Consider the following 6,776-nt stretch of genomic DNA (forward strand, 5'->3'; position numbering starts at 1 on the left):
ACGTAAACTCGTTTAACGCATAGACTATAACCTAGTGACTTAGCTAATAATAATAAATAATTATAATAAATATAATAATTACGAATATATAATAATAACAATACCAATAACAATTTTTCTCATTTGTTTCTGAGTTTTGCATTTTTTTTATATTTTCATCCAGCCCATTAACTTCATAAAAAAATCAGTTTAATGAGGTGCATTTTTGTCTTTTTATTTATTTAATTTAGTGTTTTTTAATCCAAATAAAACTCACCCCATTAATTTATATCATCGCTCAAATGTGAACTTAAAAAGCTACGTAAATATCTTCTATTTAACTTAATCATTGTTGATATTAATTACAAAAATAAATTAAAATATAATCTAAATTATATAAAATACAATTTAAATTCTAAACTATATACCATCTTCGTTTTTATAGGTTTATTGGCTTGTTGGTATAAAATTCGTCGAATCAAGAGTTATATTCGCAATAAAGATTTTTTTTGTATCGGACACAACATGTGTTATATATTAATAGTTATAATTGAATATTAATCTGATATATTATTAATAAAATAATAATCTAATATATTATTAATAAAATAATAATATTGCTAAATTAAGAGATACCCGTGTGTAGTTATTCGCAAACAAATTATTTGGTTAGATTAGACAATTTAAGGTCGAGAAGTATATAACTTAATTTGATTTGATCAACAGTGATTAAGAAATAAAATTTAATGTCACATGTGAAATAAAAACAAATAAATAAATACAGCAATAGTATAAGATAAATATTTATATGTATTACATATTTATCTAAACTTATATACAGATTAATAAATTGGATATATTAATATGTTATAATAACAATATGTATTTATTTGTTGTTGTGTACAAAATAATAAATTGTATATTAATATGACATAATAAGAATAAGAAGGATATTAATAATAATATTAAAGGAGAGAATGTCATATAGCATTAAGATATAATTTTAAGTAGAGAATGCCATTTGGCATTAACATGATTCTTTTATTAGTATTAGATGTGGGTGTTTGGATTAACTTATTTGGAAGCTACTTTTGACTTATTAACTTCTTAGAAGCTAAAAGGAATCCCAAACACCTTTTGAGAAGGACTTTTATGGTTAAAAGAAATCCCAAACACTCTTGGGAAAGACTTTTATGGCTTTAAAAATGAGAAATTGAGAGGTTAGAAATTCTAACTTCTCACTTTTGAGAAGTCAGAAGTTAAAAAGGAATCCAAACACACCCTATGTCCGTTTAAATTGACCAAATTAAACTGCGTTGCTTCTGGTTTTTCGATTCAGGTAATTAAATGGATAAAAAAGACGGTATGCAATGTGCCGTTTAGTTATCCGTATTCAACTCGACTGAGGTGAACTCGCTTTTCACATCAAATGTTGTAACACCCCAAAATGGGTTTGATAATTTAAACTCGGTTAATATAAAGGAATCGGGTAAAATACCGTTTAGGATAAAAGCGAAACCGTAAAATTAAAGCTGACTAGGAATATTTAACCGAGTGGTGACATGTATATGAGTAACAAGATAATGAGTGTAAGTCTCATTATTAATTGAAACGAAATTTGAGGGACCAAAACCGTTAAAAAGGGAAACATGATTTATTATATTAAAGGAAAACACACACACACACACACACAAGGTGTGCGTGGAACGATCAGGAAGAAGAACAAGGGTTCAAACCCTTGTTCTTGATAAATCTTCAAATTGAAGGGTGGAATGAAGTCCAAATTCACAACCGAACATGAATTAACGATCACCTTCACAAGGGGATCATAAGGTATGTCTTAAAACTCAGATTTGATGATCTTGTTTGAAGTGGGTTATGATTAATCCATGAATTTGTATGAAATTAAGCATGTAGAGGTGATAGAAACACTAAATAGAACTTGTGTTATGAATAATTTTAAGTAATTGGGTGATTTAGAATAAAACCCATTGCATGAGTTTGAAGATGATGATCATGATGAATTTGAAGATGTTATAGTGTGATCTTGTGATGTATAGGGTGTTGTATGATAGGCTAAGATAGATAAATTTGATGTGGAAATTATGATTGTGAGATTTTGCTTGAATGTAATAGTTCATAAGATGAAATAAGGAAGAACATGCTTAAAGCACTTGTACATTATGCTTAGGAAGTAGTACGCACACCAAGTGTTTGATGAAATGTCTAAAAGACAACAACAAGTGAAATTGTATGCAAGTAATGGGTAAATAGATATAGTTCATGTGAAGATTATCTAGGGATGATGTCGAGTATACCTTATGCTTGTTTAAATGAATTTATGATGTGGAGTATGCTTCAAGTGGGTCGTATGTTAGATGTGAATTTGATATGGTTTTTCATATGTATGAGCATATATGCTAATAAGAATGTGAATGTGATGACATGAGTATATAGGAATCATGTCAAGATGGATGGGAGCTTTGGAGGCTAACGGGCTATGGAAACTCAATCAAGTAAGCGAACGAGAATACGGACGCGCAAGGTAAGTGCACTCCGAACTTACTCTTTAGTTGTTAATGTATTTATGATATGTGATTATTGTTGAATGCAATGTAAGAAGATATGGATTGATGCAAGTAGTAAGTTAAGTTTTAATGGAATAGGTTGGAAGTGGTTAAGAAAAAGATTCGATTTGGTTTGGGTAAGAAAGGGAACTTACATAATGAAATTATGCTTGAATGAATAAAATGAGTTATGTATATTTGAGGACATGATCATGTAAATGGAAGCTAATGTACTAATCGTTTTTCTCTTGAGAATTAATGTGAAGTATAGGCATGGTAACAAAGGATGTGAAGGTTGACTCCACAATCTGATGCGAGTAATCGAGTGGATGGATGAAGGGGCTAGTATAAGAAAAAGCATGAAATGTTGACGCGCTATTATGCTTGTGCTAAGATTTTTGTATTATGTCACCGGTTGCTAATAATGTGTTTGAATGTGGTGACTGCAGGCTATACATGTTTGGATGTTTCATCTAGAAGCGTACGCGGTTGAAGATCGAGTCAAGACACGGATTGTATGTGGGTGTATACGTAGTCACTTAATTGAGTCATGTATGTTAGTTTTTGCATTAAATTATAAAAGAGATTAATGTATTTAAATGAAAGAAAGAATATCATGAAGGAAATTTCTAGTTATGTAGTGTCCGCTGCGAATCTTAGGTTAAAGCGTTTTAGGGCGTTACAAGTTGGTATCAGAGCCTCGGTTTGAGTGAAATCAAGTACAAATAAGTGAGTACTTGAACTCAAACCCGTGTGCTCTTGTGACTAATGACCTGTACAATCCGAGACTCGATCAAGACCGAAAGGTAAGATTTAATATAAGTATGTATGTGAGAGGTTACTAACAATGATGTATATTGAAAGGTGAGCTTGTTGGAAAATGAGGACGTTCTGTAGTTGCGAGTTAGTACGAAGGCTAAGGCGTGTGATATGTCAGGAAAATGGACCCCAGGTACACAAATTTTAAATTTGGTAAGTATCGGTATGTAGCGCACCCTTATATATGAGGGTGAAATCCTCGAAGGATTCATATGAGTGTGGCACGAACTTAAGACCGGTTCCTGGATATAAAGTGCTAATTCTCATGAAGGCACGAGACTAGTATGTGGATTGCACGCCTGGCCAGTGTGCAAAAAGCATAGGACGCTCGTGAGACCATGAGAGACACCACGTGTATGTCCGGACGAACTGGGATGGGGGTCGTGTGGGAGGGAAAAAGGGGTCTAACGATTCTTTAAGAATCGGGTTGAACATGAGAAAGAAAGAAAAGAATGGAAAGTATGAGTGAAAGGTTTGAATTCGTGAATGAATTCAAACATGAATGGAAAGGAAAGAATGGAAGGTATGAATGAAAGTTTGAATGCGTAGGTGAATACGGATCAAACTTATAAAGAATGGAAAGAAGGAACAAACGGATCAAGTTCGCGGAAAAAGTATAATTCGATGCAAGGTAAGTAAAGTTTACGCTCATTTCGTAGAATACTTATTTGTTTTATGGGTGATAAGTACGATAAGGTGAATTTGAAATAAGATGTTCCAACACGAATCGATACGGGTCGGAACAAGTTAGAACTGGCAGTAAACCATATTTGATGGTAAAAAGGGTAAAATGGTAATTTGGTCATGGAATAATGAAGGTATAATGAGTTTTGAAAGATTTTGTTATGGGGTATGCCATGATAAGTAATAAGGGTAAAACCGTAATTTAGTTACATGGATGAATGAAAATAATGTTTAAAGCTACCTTATGGCGTAAGCGATAATGGGTTAAATGTATGGAAGAAAGGTTTAAAGATTATAACCATACGTTAAAAATCCGAAATGAGCCAAATGAGCGAATGGTAAATCGATACCATTTTATTTAAAATGTAAAAGGTTTGGGGCGTTTAGACTAAATGGGTCAATTAATGATGATATGATCAATTGATGATGATGATTAATGAACGTTTGTTGAGTTTTATGCTCACAGGATGAATAGCATATGGAAATTACGTTGCTATTAATTAGCAAGTAAAAATGCAGTGTAATTAAACGGGTCACCGCATGATCCAAGCCAGGTATGTACAAATAAGATTGTAGATATAAAGTGTGACTTTTGGTTAATTATGTATTAAGGTCTTTGTCGTAAGAACCGGAGCATTTGTTGACCAAATCGCCCTCGAATGACAAAGCGGGTAAACGACCCTTACGGGCTATTTGGAAACAAGTATTATGAACGAGTAAGTCTTTTGAGAAGGGTAAAGGTTAAAGGTATAAACTTTTGGGTTTTGCCGTAATAGGAGGATCCGAGGGGTAAAACTCGGATTATATAGATCACCACGTTAGCTCCACCACAAATGTAGTTGTGGTGGAAAGCCAATTGATAAGAATTGTGAAAATATGAAGCTAGAAGCGAATAAAGGTGATCCATACTTAAAATAGACTTAAATACCCTTAACGGGTCAAAATAGATATATGAGCGAAAACGGGTTTAAGAACGTATATAAACCCGTGATATGAGCCTAGTACGATAGACAATATTAAAATTATAGGGTTCATGAGAATTTGGGATCAAACAAACGTGTTTGTTTGATAAGTGTATGAACGGGTCAAATAACTCTTAAATGAATATTAAGACGAAAGCTTGTAAGTTAAGAATTTTCTTAATCCAGGCGTGGGATTTTGAGTCCATATGAAAGAGGACCAAATTTTGGTCATATAGGAAGAAACGCGAGGTTAAACGGGTAAACGGTTCAAAAGTTATGCGCGTTTAAGTATGCAAGAACGACGGAAAAATCTGCTGATGTGCAGGTTCCACCGTAAATTACGGTGGGTACCGTAATTTACGGTGGGTACTGGGGATAAATGTTTGCACCGTAAGACAGGAGGTTTCCACCGTAAACAAAGTTGCCACCGTAAGTTACGGTAGGTACCGTAATTTACGGTGGAGGTCAAATTTGAGCAAATGTGTATATGACATTGTGTAATCATTTTGGGGATGCACTTTTTGGCCGAAATCAAGTTCTGATGCATTTTTGATAAAGGACTTTTGCCCAAAATAAAAATTTTCCAAGCTACCCCAGCCAGGGGCTCTGCCCCTTGGACCCCGCCAGGGGCTGCCGCCCCTTGGACCCCACTTCTCTCAGGGGCGCTGCCCCCGAACCCCCGTTAGTATAGGAAGGTACGTACGTATGTATGAGTTATGTATGAACGTATGCAAGTATGAAGTAATGTATGAAAGATATGCACGTATGAAGTTACATAGTAATGTATGCACGTATGAGGTTATGTATGATTGTACACACGTATGTAGAGATGTAGGAAATGTATGTACGTATGAAGATGCGTATGTAGGTAAGTACGAATGTATGCATGAGTGTATGTGTAAATGTAGAGATGAAGTAACATATGAACGTATGTGGATATGTATGAAGTAGGCATGAATGTATGAACGTATGCATGAAGAAAGAATTATCGTCCATGAAGGTACGAGGAGTATGTATGAATGTATGCATGTACATAGAGGTGTAGGAATGTATGTAAGTATGCATATATATATATGTATGAATATATGCACGTGTGAAAGCATGTACAAATGTATGACTTAGATACGTTTGAGTATTAACGTTATTAATCGTGTTCCCGTTGAGAAAGTAATGTAATGCAAGTACGAGAACATTGAATGCATGAGGAATTGAAGTTGATCTCGGAAAGGGTAAAGTTATGTTATGTTACGAATTGAACCAATTATGAACCTTGTAAGGGTTTTATGAATATGAATATGTTATCATATTAAAGTGTTGAATATGTTATGGAAGGATGCTCACGATGAGAGCTCATTTTGCTGACGAACGAAATCAACCTGGTTAGAGGTCAATAAAAGAATGAAATCCTAGTTCAGTCTCAAAGTATTCAGTAACGCCCATATGTATGAATGTATTAAGGTATGAAGGTACCTATGAATGTATGTATATTTGAAGAGATGTAGGGAGGTATGTATGTATACAAGTAGGACTGTATGAAGATATGAAGATACGCATGAATGTACGTATGTATGTAGAGAGAGATAGGGATGGTATGAATGTATGTAATAAATGTATGAAGGTACGTATGAGTGGATGCATTATATAACGATAAGTAAGCATGTAAACATGTACGTATAGATGTGTTATTGTTGCAAGTATGTATTCGGTGTTTGTAAATAGATGTATGCGTGTATATATATAAACGTATGTAAGTATGTATTAAGTG

General features: G+C 33.9%; 1 long non-coding RNA gene across 1 annotated transcript; it reads left to right on the plus strand.

The window, feature by feature from the left end:
• The first annotated feature begins 1,676 nt into the window (after positions 1 to 1,676).
• On the plus strand, positions 1,677 to 3,182 carry LOC110934699. The gene is made up of 3 exons (XR_002588556.2): positions 1,677 to 1,812; positions 2,437 to 2,524; positions 2,996 to 3,182. It is a non-coding gene; the product is annotated as an uncharacterized LOC110934699 (long non-coding RNA).
• Positions 3,183 to 6,776: the final 3,594 nt, after the last annotated feature.

The sequence above is a fragment of the Helianthus annuus genome, chromosome 4 (assembly GCF_002127325.2).
Source record: "Helianthus annuus cultivar XRQ/B chromosome 4, HanXRQr2.0-SUNRISE, whole genome shotgun sequence".
NCBI lineage: Eukaryota > Viridiplantae > Streptophyta > Magnoliopsida > Asterales > Asteraceae > Helianthus > Helianthus annuus.